Raw genomic sequence first — 14,276 nt, forward strand, 5'->3', positions numbered from 1 at the left:
ACTGGATGTCAAGGATGTCATAAGTCACAAGGATGATACAGGATGTAAATGTTTGATATGTGAACTAAAAATGTGGATATGTACACATACAGTAGAATTCAAATACAGGAGTTAAATAATACATTATTAGCTTAATTAAATCAAGTGTTTGAAATAACTATTTAAGTTAAATATTAATAAGTCCTTTTCTGATCTAGAAAAATATAGATTTTTTCCCCCTCACTTTGCTGTTTTTAAGCTCATCTTATGACATAATTAAAGTAGATGAGTAAAGTTTGAGAACAAACTTTAAGTTGGCTTGAGAAAGCCTAGCCTGAAAGTTTGAAGCAGTTGTAAAAGTATGAAAGCAGCTAGCATGATTTAACACATTGCTTACATGATTTGACATGTTGTTAACATGGTTTAGCATTATTAGCTTGTTGCTTGTATTTTTATAGGCTGATTACAATGTTGTTAGCATGATTAGCATGTTGTTAACATAATTTGCAAGTTATTAGAATGTTGTTAGCATGATTAGCAAGTTACTAGCACATTTCTAGCCTGATTAGCATGTTGATAGCATGTTTTACGCATGATTAGCATGTTACTAGCATGTTGCTAGCATGATTAGCAAGTTGCTAACATGTTAGCATGATTAGCATATTACTAGCATGTTTCTAACATGATTAGCATGTTGCTAGCACAATTAGCATGTTACTAGCATGTTACTAGCATGTTTCTAACATGATTATCAAGCTGCTAGCATGATTAACAAGTTTCTAGCATGTTGTTAGCATGATTAGCATGTTACTATGTTGTATGTTTCTAATATAATTATCATTTAATTATCAAGCTGCTAGCATGATTAACAAGTTTCTAACATGTTGTTAGCATGATTAGCATGTTACTATGTTGTATGTTTCTAATATAATTATCATTTAACTAGCAAGTTACTAGCATGATTACCAAGTTACTGGCATGTTGTTAGCAGGATTAGCATGTTACTAGCACGTTGCTAGTATTTTTTCTATCATGATTAGCATGTTACTAACATGTTGTTAACATGTTTCCAGTATGATTAGCATGATTAGCAAGTTACTAGCATGTTTAGCAAGTTACTAGCATGTTGTTAACATGTTTCTAGCATGATTAACATGCTGCTAGCATGATTAGCAATTTATTAGCATTTTGCTAGCATGATTAGCATGTTACTAGCATTATATTTGCATGTTTCTAGTATGATTAGCAAGTAACTAGCACGTTGTTAGCACGATTAGAATGTTACTAGCTTGTTGTTACCATGTTTCTAACATGATTAGCATGTGACTAGCATGTTGTTAGCATGTTTCTAGTAAGATTCGCATGTAACTAGCATGTTGCTACAATGATTACCAAGTTACTAGCATGCTGTTAGCATGATTAGCAAAGTTACTAGCTAGCACGAACAATACAGCCTGCCTTGTAGTAAAAGCTAGCGCAGCACAACTGTTCGCGCACTGTGCATAAAACAGATTGACATCGGACTCCTTCTTTTTAGTAGCTTCATCATTTGAAAGCCGCGTCTGTCCGCCATTAGTATTAATACAGATGTCAAATCTCATTCTTTCCCATGTGACTTCTTTCACAGTCATGTAGCCCATGAGGTGTTTTTAAAACTCACACTGTTAAAACAGCTGTGATATGTGGAAATTCTATTGCATTCCATATAGCTATTATATAGCCTACACATGAACAGGCAGAGGCAGACAGTAGTGAAGTATTTTTACTCTGCTTTAAAAGTTCTTTTCAAGTGTCTGTAAAGAGTTTTTCTTTAGAAAACTTTACTTCACAACATTCCAAAGCTTAACATTGTACTTTTTATTGCACTACGTTTCATATTAAATATCATTTAATACTTAATTACATTAGAAATCTAGTACTCCTCCTCTTTAGTAACTTCATCATCGGATCCTTCATCTCTGGATGTGAAATAGTCCGTTATAACGTAGGGCACTGACATCACCAAGACTGAGCAGACTGAAACGAGTAAGATCGGTTAAGTGAGCAGCTGCAGTACTTTAGACAGCGTTGTTTAGACACTATATATTTCACAATCCAATGCAGAGAACCGACGAGCTGGAAGAGAGAGCGGGAGCGAACAAGTTTGATTGAGAGATGTCGTACATTTTTATTATTTCTGCTTTAATGTTTATTTCATGCATTATTTATATCAAAATATATTATATAGGAATTTACTCAAAAAAAAATTGTGATAATTGGTGGATATTTAAAAATGTTCGTTGGTAGCGTATTCATTCTGATGTAAAATTAACGGTCGCCTGATGGTGCTCTACGACCATTGGCGTATTACGCTGCTCAGGAGAGTTTCAAGATATGTAAACAATAAATACATAAAAGTATGAACGTGTTAATGTGTGTTTATTTTTGTTGACAGTAATTTAATAGTATTTAATGATTATGAACATATAACCAATACCAAACAAATTAATACCATTAATGAAACCATCAAGCTGACGCGGAGGTGTGTATAATTACAATATAAAGTCATTCAAAGTGTTATTGCTGTTAATATTATTTTCTAAAATAAGGTACATGTAAAATGAAAGTACATATTTGACAAAGATGTTTTCTGCAACAGTTCCATGTCTCATGCGAAGTGTAACGTTATACGTCACCGTCCGAATTCGTTCACTTCATTTCGTTCACTCCTGATATAGTCCACTCAACGGCCATTCACCATATAGGGATTAGTGAATGAGTGAACAAGTGAGTGATTTCGGACACAGCTACAGTAAGAGATATTTTCAGAGATGACAGACAAGATGTTATAGAATAATGATTTAATGAAAACCTAATTTTGACAAAAATTTTAGAATTTCCTGAAAACGTCCCAGCACGATATCCGACGGGTTTTCCCATGATCGCATCACATATGGTCATATTTCTGCAAAAGAATTGCTGAAATTTGAAACTGTTAAATTATTGTAATTGGGTTAGGTGGCTTAGGTTTTCTTGTTGTTGTGTTTTGTATTTACTTAAATATGAATGTATATTTTAAACTTTTAATACATTGTTCAATTTAAAAAAACTTTTTGTCCAATAAAAAGATATTCTTATGTCATCCACCATTTTGTGGATTTATTAAAAGTATCGGTTCAGGCACCGTTTTGGCACCGGTACCATTTTAAAAGTATCGATTTGGCATCGGTAAAAAAAACCCAAGCGATACCCAACCCTAAACAGAGATGACTGTGATTGGCTACAGTGATATGCACTTCACGCTTCTCACAGAGCACTCACACATAAGCACAACGGAAGCGTTTGAAAGCCGCGTCTGTCAGCGGATCCATCTATATGCAGATGTATTAGGGATCCGCTGACACACGTGGCTTTTCAGCCTTTACATTAGTTTGGGCAAATGAGGACATAAATTAGGTTAAACTACTGCATGTCCGCCCATAGAAAATAAATAATTATACACAATTACCAATTGATTACCAGCACACAACTACTGATCCACAACGTTGCCACGACGTCGCAGTTACTAACTGGCAACTTCATAAAGCTATGTTGAGGGGACTGTCAAAGAAAGGAAGCATTGCATAGTTAACGTCACTCCTTTGGGTGGGGTTTTCCGAAGTTTTAGGTAATACTCTGACACCTTCCCCTTTTATATATTTGCGTAACACTTTACCAACAGTCATAATATGAAAATAATACATAATGAACAAGTCAAGTCACCTTTATTTATATACCGCCTTTAACAATACAGAATTGTGACAAGGCGGCTGTACAGTATTAAATAGGAAACAGTACATCAACAATGCCAAAGGCAACATTAAACACTCACTTTATAGGTAAAGGTAGTTAATCAAAAACAATAAAATAAAATGCAATATTGTATTAAAGGAGAGGTCCGGTGTGATATTGACCTAAAGTGTATTGAATCATGATACCGAGTGTGAACTAACCTTGCATATCTCATCTCGGCTTGTCCACTCCAGTCCGAAATCTGGGGTCAGTTAGCCGATGCTAACAACAGGTTGTCGATGAGAGTAAATGGGGCATCGGGCTAGCCATGTAAATAAATCACTGTTTTACACCATTTACGAGGCACAAAGTAGCTCCACACTTCATTGGTAGACTTCCAAGGGCCCTGGCATTTAAAACGAGACATTGAGAACTCAGAATAACCACCGGTAGTTTATTTACAAGAAGACTTATACAAACAGTACCTGCAAGAAAATGACGGGGCCGCCATCTTCAATGTAGTCACGATAAGTTGAGTGTCGAGCAGGAACGAAACTACAACCTGATAAGTCACGTGAGTAAATAAGTAAATAAATAAGGACGCCCATCAAACTCAAATGTTTCATCCTCGTCTTCATAAAACTCAGTAGCTTCATCGTCCGACATCCTTGCAATTGCCAACTGTCTGCACTAACTCCAGTCCAAAACAAACGCGAGGACTCACGTGACTTATCAGGTTGTAGTTTCGTTCCTGCTCGACACTCAACTTATCGTGACTACATTGAAGATGGCGGCGGCCCGTCATTTTCTTGCAGGTACTGTTTGTATAAGTCTTCTTGTAAATAAACTACCGGTGGTTATTCTGAGTTCTCAATGTCTCGTTTTAAATGCCAGGGCCCTTGGAAGTCTACCAATGAAGTGTGGAGCTACTTTGTGCCTCGTAAATGGTGTAAAACAGTGATTTATTTACATGGCTAGCCCGATGCCCCATTTACTCTCATCGACAACCTGTTGTTAGCATCGGCTAACTGACCCCAGATTTCGGACTGGAGTGGACAAGCCGAGATGAGATATGCAAGGTTAGTTCACACTCGGTATCATGATTCAATACACTTTAGGTCAATATCACACCGGACCTCTCCTTTAAGAGAAAGTGTCCCCAACTAAGCAAGCCAGAGGCGACAGCGGCAAGGAACCAAAACTCCATCGGTGACAAATTGAGAAAAAAAAACCTTGGGAGAAACCAGCCTCAGTCGGGGGGCCAGTTCTCCTCTGGCCAAAAGTTCCCGTGGTCTTGTGCCGACAGCCGTCTAGGTGATGTGGTCTTCACTGTGGATCCGTCTCTGGGGCTCATCTAGTTGATGTGGACTCCGCTGACATTCAGGGCTGTAGAGGTCGTCTCTAGGTGCTGATCCACCATCTGGGCTGGGTTCGGACTGGATCCGGGGGACTGCAGTGACCATCTGATCTGGATACGGACTGGATCTGGTGGTTAATGTGACCTCGGAATAAGAGAGAAACAGACTAGTATTAGCGTAGATGCCATTCTTCTGACGATGCACTGAGTACATCGGGTGTTATGGGAAGTGTTCCCGGTTCCGGTTGACCTAATTAGTGCAGCCTAACAATCCTTTAACGGATTTGAATTATAAGAATGTGGATTTGTTATGTGTAAGCAAGGTTAAAGAGATGGGTCTTTAATCTAGATTTAAACTGACAGAGTGTGTCTGCGTCCCAAACATTGTAGGGTAGATTGTTCCAGAGTTTGGGCGCTAGATAAGAAAATGATCTCCCGCCCGCGGTTGATTTTGATATTCTAGGTATTATCAAATTGCCAGAGTTTTGAGAACGCAGCGGACGTGAGGGACTATAATGTGATAGGAGCTCGCTCAGGTACTGAGGAGCTAAACCATTCAGGGCTTTGTAAGTAATTAGCAAGATTTTAAAATCTATACGATGTTTAATAGGAGCTGGAGTTTGTTTATTAAGCGAGCAGAACAACCACCCAATAAAGCGTTACAATAATCTAACCGTGAGGTCATAAATGCATGAATTAATGTTTCAGCATTTGACATTGATAGCATAGGTCGTAGTTTAGATATATTTTTGAGATGGAAAAACGCAGTTTTGCAAATACTAGAGATGTGGTTTTCAAAGGAAAGATTACCATCAAATAGCACACCTAGGTTCCTAACTGATGACGAAGAATTGACAGAACAGCCATCAAGTATTAGACAGTGTTGTAGGTTATTACACGCTGAGGTTTTAGGCCCAATAATTAACACCTTCCAGCACTTTTCAGAATTTAGCAGTAAGAAATTACTTGTCATCCAATTTTTTAACTCAACTACACAATCCATTAGTTTTTCAAATTGGTACGTTTCGCCAGGCCGCGAAGAAATATAGAGATGGGTATCATCAGCATAGCAGTGAAAGCTAACACCATATTTCCTGATGATATCACCCAAGGGTAACATGTAAAGCGTAAAGAGTAATGGCCCTAGTACTGAGCCTTGCGGTACTACATACTGCACTTGTGATCGATATGATACCTCTTCATTTACTGCCACGAATTGATGGCGGTCAGATAGATACGATTTGAACCATGCCAATGCACTACCACTAATGCCAACATAATTCTCAAGTCTATTCAAGAGAATGTTGTGGTCAACATTATCAAACACAGCACTAAGATCCAGTAGCACTAACAGAGAGATACAACCACGATCGGATGACAAGAGTAGATCATACATAGAACATAGAACATAGCATATTATCCCTTTTTAACTTATTACAATTTCAGCTTGTTGTTCCTTAGACCTTTAAACATTCTGTAATTTGCTTGATTTAACAGTATGCATAGCATAACACCACTGTAACGTTTTTCTCGACTACCAGCATATACTCAATATGCATATTAACATTTAACCTTTTGAACAGTCCGTTCCTCAACCAATGCTTCCTGGGAAATCTACAACTACAAATTTTGTTTTTATACTGGTTTACTCACTCTACCAGACCTTGTTACTTTCAGTCCTTCGCTACTCTGAGTAGACTGTGGATTATCTGTTTGTCCGGTGTACTCATCACTCTTTGTTTCTGAATCCGCTGTTGTTTCAGCTTCTGCACACACAGGAAAAATGGCGGAGTAGTTTTTCCAGAGTTAAATTTTTTTTCCTCAAAAATAGTTGTTTTTGCTCTATTTTGAGTGTACAGAGTAAAATTTATCCGTAGAGTGGGAGCAAAATTACAGAGTAACTGTGACTCCTCCCCAATTTACTCTCATCCCTTCGTTGATCCGCCATTACTGTTAATCACGGCCATCGACTGCTGCTGCTTTGGGTTTAGAAGACGGCACGCTTCTGCTGGATGGTAAAGTAAGTAAAGTTTCAAAGTCTTACTGTTTATTTTAATTATATTCGCCTTTGCTTTGAGCTCGGATCGTTTTGCCATGTGTTTTGAATGTTTAAGAGATCGCTTGCCTTCTCCTGTCAGCTTGAAAACTAGTTAATGTTAGGCAAAGTTTGAAATCAAATAGCTAACATATATATTTTGAACATTTATTTTGAACGTTAATTGAAATTAACTAACGTTAGCTGCCTATCAATGTTTCTCCACTAAACTATTGTGACGATAGACTCGAGTTCACCACATGTACTTGACTCGGAAAAGAGTTAAATTAACGTTAGCCTTAACTGGATTGTTGAAGGCCATTTTGATGTGGATTAGTCCTATTTAGACAGTAAGTTAACTGTTTCTCATGAGAACGAAAGGTATTTTTAACATTTACGAGGGCTAGTCGGTGATTTTATTGCAGAATGTCAGTGTTTCAATTCAAAATACAATTCGATTGAATCCTTTTTGACCACTGCGGAACACGTACAATAACTTTTGCACTTCATTGTAGTTTGCAAGCATTTTAATATGTAAACTTTAATTACGGAAATAATGGGAAGAATTTATAAGAACAATATTTCATTTCGCTCCACTTCAGTGACGGAGAAAGAGGGGAAAAACGTTGGAAATGGGACATACAGTGCAGTGCAATGTTAATACTAGCCTACAATTAGGCCATATACATTAAAGATATAAACCAAGCAATTATTACAAATTAAAAACATATTAGTGAACAAAGATAACTCATGTTGTGTAGTGCACTAATGAATGTTTTTTCATCATCTGACTGAGTGTTATTGCCTTGTGTTTAACTTTGTAACTTTGTCTTTTTGGTTTCTTCAGGATGTAAACCAACAACATTGTCAGAATGAAGTTCAAAGAAATATATTTTTTTCTTCAAAACCTTTTACATTTCAAATGTTTTGGGAACGTGGTAAGAGAAACTTTAACATTTTTAATATCTTTAATACTTTTCATTAATAATGGTGAAATGGTGAAAATCGTGGTAGCACATTTGACAAATGAACATGGGTAGGCTGTTTATACTGTACTTTGTTAATTGATGTTTATGATGTTATTGGTTTATGTTTGTGTGTGTGTAGAAAAAGCCCTTCCTGTAGTTTAAAGGAAGAATCTGCGAAGAGAATCATCTCCCTATTCCTATGCTTGGTTGACCCCAGGAGCAAGTTTCGTTATGTAAGTAGCTGTTGCAAATATTTTCAATTTATTTTCCAACACTTCTACCCTGATATTTTCGCAAGGGCCTAGTACAGGAGTTGCAGATTTACAGTTAGAAATTGTCTTCATTTAGGACTCTGAATAAAAAAAATAATGTATAAGTTTATGACTTCATTTCAATACTTGTAGAGGTTTCAGCTCAGTTCATCCACACATCTGTAGTCATCAAGACTTGGTTGTGATGAAAAACTAAAAACCTAAAATAAATTTTTATTTTGTTTCTGTATCTCCAGGTTGGAACAGCAAATTGTCTTCCATTTTGATGCTGGTTCACCTTTTGCCACCCTCTCAAGTCACCGCCACGTAAGACCGGGAAAGATCTCAGCTAGGCAAGCGTGATCGTCTTGTGAAATTCATCAAGGTGAAGCTACTAATGAAGCATATCAAATGACACTAGTTGATAATATTGTAATACTGTATGATCTTGAACGTGCTTATTTCTCAGAAAGGCTCTTAAAGGGATATTTCACCCCAAAATGAAAATTCTGTCATTTATTACTCACCCTCATGTTGTTTCAAACCTGTAAAACCTTTGTTTTCATCTTCGGAACACAAATGAAGATAATTTTGAAAAAATTTGAGAGATCTTTGAGCTTCATAGACAGCAAGAGTCCTACCACGATCAAGGCCAGAAACTTAGCAAGGACATTGTTAAAATAATCCATGTGACATCAGTGTTTCTACAATAATTTACAATGCTACGAGAATACTTTTTGTGCGCAAAGAAAAATAATATAATTATTCAACAATTCTTCTCTTTCAAGTCACCATCCTCCGCCATAATCGAGAGTACCCTGATGCATACGTGTGATGCTGCTGACACAGGAACACACATGCGCTGCGTTTGTTTACAAAGCATGCGCATGCATCATGATACTGTCTTTAATGGTGGAGGACAGTGACTTGGGGGAGAAGAACTGTTGAATAAAGTAGTTATTTTGGTTTTATTGTGCACAAAAAGTATTCTTGTAGCTTTATAAAATTATGGTAGAATCAGTGTCACATGGACTATTTTAACAATGTTCTTACTACATTTCTGGGCCTTGAATGTGGCAGTACCCTTGCTGTATATGCAGGGTCAGAAAGCTCTTAGATTTCTTGAAAAATATCTTAATTTGTGTTGCAAAGATGAACAAAGGTCTTACAGGTTTGGAACAACATGAGAGTAATTAATTAATAACAGAATTTTCATTTTTGGGAGAAATCTTTTAATCACCTGTCCTCTAAATTATTGTTCTTGTGCTGCTATTTTCTACTTCACATATTTAGTAACAATCTGTTGGAATTATGTAAAACATAAACTTTGGTGGAAGACAGACATCTTTATTCATTTGTTTCTTTATTCATGCTGTATATTGACTAACTTTTAAGTCACATTGGCAATAATGTGTTTTCATTCTTTTACAGACTGTTACCAGTATCCAAGGGCAGTTGGATGGCATTCGAGAGAGTCTCCAGCTGTATCTACTTGTTGTTGGGCTGATGAGAAGTAGGGTCCAGTCTTGTTTTATTGTAATTGTCCAATATGCTCTACTCTGTAAGACCTGTCCATTGTGTATAGCTTTCTGCAAAACACTGTCTATGATATAGATGCAGAAACCACCAAATGATCATGATCACAAGTGTAATATTGTAAATGTAAGTGTATTATTTAAATAGGAGATTGAAAAAATAAAATTGTGAGACATGAGTATACAGTTTGTTGTAGACTCTTTTTTTTTTCAGATTGAAAAGCAAGTTTTTCATTTCTATTTTTAGGGGTTTTTGAGGATAGAATATGAATGATGTAATTTAAAAGATTAACTCTGGATAGAGTTATTTAGTCTTTAAAGTTCACTCATAATTGATAAAAAACAACTCTGGAAGAGATGTAAATTTTGGCAGAGTAAATTTGACTTTCTTCTGAACAGAGTTAAAAAGTAGCAGAGTAAATTTCTTGTACCTCTGAACTGAGTAAAATAGTACAAGAGTTAATTTCAAAAAACACTAAATAGAGTCAAATGTAACAGGAGAGAGTAAAATATTAACACCAAATTGAGCAAAATTAACTCTGGAAAAACAACTCTATCAAAAGAGTAACTTTTACTCTTTTCAGAGAGGGACCAAATGTTATCTGGCACAGAGTAAAATTTTCTTCAATTTGAGTAAATTTTACTCGGGCAAATTTACTGTGCAGGCCTCTGATGGAATGAGTTGTAGGTAACGGCGATTTCGCCTTTTCACTCCATCTTCTGGGCTACGGAGCACATAGGAGCGCCCTGCTGTACTTTGTTCCACAACCATCGCTGGAGTTTTCCAAAGTTTTTCCTCGTCCAGCTTGACAAGGACCGGATCACCTGGCTTTAACTGGGGTAAGTCTTTGACTCCGTGCCTCCTATTAAAATAGAAAGCATGCTGTTGCTTAGCAGCATCATCTCACCTTTGTATAAGTTTCCGATCCGGCCACTTCGGAATGAGGTTGCGGTCTAGTGTCAGTAGTGTGTTCCGAAGTTTCCGTCCCATCAAAAGCTCTGCCGGGCTCACTCCGGTCGATGAATTTGGAGTTATTCTGTAACTCAGCAGCGCTAGCACCGGGTCTTTTTGCCATAGTATCGCTTTTGCTGACTGGACAGCTCGTTCCGCATGTCCGTTGCTTGACGGATGATGTGGACTTGAAGTAACATGCTGAAAATCGAACTCACAGCTGAATGTCTGAAAAGCTTCACTCGTAAATTGTGGGCTGTGTCCGATATGACCACTTCAGGAATGCCGAATCGCGCAAATGCTGCTTTGAGCTTGATGACAACTTGTTCTGCTGTGGTGTTCGATAAGTGCAGAATTTCCAAATACCTGGAATAATAATCAGAGACTACAAGATAATGTTTTCCTTGTACTCACACAGATCCACGCACAGGCGCTGCCATGGTCTGTCAGGAAGGGGTGTTGAACTCAGCGGCTCTTTTCTTAGTGTCTTTTTATGCTCACAGCAGAATTTACACATTTCAATTTTCCGTTTTAGCTCCGAAGACAGTCCTGGCCACCACACGGATGTCTGTGCTCTCTCTCTGCATTTGGTCAAGCCCTGATGCCCTTCATGTATTCGTTCTAGAATTTCTCGCGTAGGGACTCTGGAATGATGATACGGTTTCCCCGAGTAAGCAAGCCATCAGTCTCCGACAATTCGCTACTGAATGCATGAAAGTCTCTTATCGAAGGATGTACCTCTCGCACGTGTGCGGGCCATCCGGTTCTGATTAGTTGTTTTACTCTCTGCAAGTTTTCGTCATTTTTCGTTGCTGCACGAATTGCATTTATTTTACTTTGTGATGCCAGGACATTTCCCATGATGGCGTTCACATAGCAGCTTATGTCTGATTCGGTGGTACTGTCCGTGGTGCTGCTTTGTGGGCTTCGTGATAACGTGTCTGCTACTACAAGTGTTTTGCCTGGAGCGTACTCGGCTGTCACACTGAATCTCATTAGTCTGAGTAAAAGTCTCTGGCATCTAATCGGCACGTTGTCCAGATCTTTGCTGTTTATCAATGGAACCAGCGGCGTCTGATCTGTGATGAGTTTGAAACGCTCCATTCCGCTCAGGTATTTGCTGAAATGCTCGCACGCCCAGACCCCCGCGAGACATTCCTTCTCAATCTGCGCGTATCTGCGTTCCACGCTCGTTAGTGTTCGCAAGCAATATGCGACCGGTTTCCAGCAGTTTCCGTTTTGTTGGAGGAGCACCCCCCCCAAACCATAACTGCTGGCATCAGCAGATACAACTGTCGGCTTCTCTGCGTCGTAGAATGACAATACTGGTGACAACATGAGCGCTTCCTTTAATTGGCTAAATGCTTGCTCCTGTGCATAGTCCCATGTCCACGCAGTTTTTGTTCGGAGGAGTTCGTATAGTGGACCTCGAAGACTTGCCAGATGGGGTATGTATTTCCCCATATAATTAATCATCCCCAGCACTCTCTTTAGTTCGTGCATGTTCTTTGGGGCTTTAAGTTCTGCGATGGCTTTCACTTTCTCGGGGTCCGCCCTGACGCCGTTCTCATCGACTACCTGACCCAGGAAATGCAGCTCATTTTGCCGGAACACACATTTATCTTTGTTTAATTTCAGTCCTGCTAGTTCTATTGTTTCCATTACACGCTTCAGTCATGTGTCGTGTTCCTGCATGGATCCCTGATATACGATCACATAGTCCATGTACACTTGAACTCCCTCTAGGCCTGTCAGTAGCTCTTGCATCTTCCGCTGAAAGATCTCAGGTGCAATATTGATGCCAAAAGGAAGTCTTTTAAAACAATACTAGCAAATGGCGTGATGAAATTCGTTAACCGGCAGCTCTCGGGGTGCAACGGTATTTGCCAACGGTATCTAGCGATGTGAACACTTTTGCACCTGTTAGTTCCACAAGAATCTCATCTGTCGTCGGCAGCATGAATCTTTTGATGTTTTCATTCAGTTTCTTCAAATCCACGCATATGCGCACCTGTCCATTGGGTTTAATAACAGGCACCATAGGTGTGCACCAGTCTGTTGCCTGGGTGACTTTCTCTATCACTCCGCTCACTTCCATTCTACCTAATTCTCCCTTCACTTTTTGAAGCAACGGCAATGGGACTCGACGGGCCATATTAACAGCATACAGTTCTGCTCCTTCTTTTAGTAGTATTTTAACTGGCTCAGTCTTTAGTATTCCGTGGTCCCTGAAAGCTGTGCCGACCTCTTCTATTCGTTTGACCAGGCCCGTTTCTTTTGCGGCTCTTCCACTGAGGAGATTATTTACTGTTGGCCCCTTTACAACGTACACAGTGAGTTCATACTGTTTTGCCTTGTATCTTATGCTGCTTCTAAATTGGCCCTTGCAATTTAGCTGCCCCCTGGACTATTGAGTACAACATTGGCTTTGCTCAATTCTCATTTTGTTTGCAGGTTTTCGAATGTCTTTTCACTAATTACTGTCACATCTGCTCCTGTATCTATTTTGAACATTACTGGTGTGTTTCCTAGCAGTCCATGTTTCTGTACTTCCTTTCCCAGTCTGATGTACTGATCCAAGGTAAAACAAGTCTGTTTCTCTTTCCTCTCTCATGACTTCATGAACCATCTTAGTTTTACACATGCGTTCCCAGTGGCCTTTTTTGTGACATCTCCTGCATTCTGCCCCAAATGCTGGACATTATTCTCTCTCTCTATGTTTTGTTTTGCCACATCATCCGCATTTATCCTCACTTTTCATTTTATTACCAGATTGGCGTTCTCTATTGTAATCGGACCTGTAGCGGTACCTTTTGACAACTTTACACACAACTGTTGTAAAACATTTGTCACATGCTGTGGTGTCTGAACAATTTCTCGTGTAATATAGCCACACTTTAGAACGTTTAGTTTTTAGCATTTTAAGTTAGACGCGTTTAATGTAACTAGCTAAGCTAACAGCAAGCCACCTGCTGCATTCAGAGCAAGTGTAACAATAGTTGCTGCATTCACGCGCTTCTCGGATGGTCTCATTTCCCGACGATTTGTGCTTTTAATTCGAAATGTGAAAATGGACAGTAACTACAAAGATGTCTTGGATTTGTATCATTAAAGCCTTCCAACGTTTACGTGAGTTTTCTCATTCAGGAAATAATTTTTCTGATCATTCTGACACCCCATGAATGCAGTATTTAAATTCAATCAGCGATTATGCATTTAATTAATCAATGCTTCTCACATCCATGTCATAGCACTAGAAGACAAATATTTCAATCGACAGTTCAGGCATTTAAGTGGCACCGAAATTTGCGTTCTGATTCGGTCCGATATCGGTCATATGGGCACCGGTGCCGTATTGGTCACAAACCCAACCCTACTCTTTGCTATGGTCAAACATCTCACAAACCCTTCATAACATGTTGTTTCTGGCTCTGAGATGCTTGTGAATA

At 38.7% G+C, this 14,276-nt stretch overlaps 1 long non-coding RNA gene across 1 annotated transcript; it reads left to right on the forward strand.

Annotated features, from left to right (window-relative positions):
* The first annotated feature begins 6,863 nt into the window (after positions 1-6,863).
* On the forward strand, positions 6,864-10,057 carry LOC127170147 (uncharacterized). Its single transcript, XR_007828316.1, has 5 exons — positions 6,864-7,106; positions 7,969-8,059; positions 8,229-8,322; positions 8,598-8,725; positions 9,772-10,057. It is a non-coding gene; the product is annotated as an uncharacterized LOC127170147 (long non-coding RNA).
* The last annotated feature ends 4,219 nt before the right edge of the window (positions 10,058-14,276 follow it).

Source organism: Labeo rohita, chromosome 8, assembly GCF_022985175.1.
Source record: "Labeo rohita strain BAU-BD-2019 chromosome 8, IGBB_LRoh.1.0, whole genome shotgun sequence".
Lineage (NCBI taxonomy): Eukaryota > Metazoa > Chordata > Actinopteri > Cypriniformes > Cyprinidae > Labeo > Labeo rohita.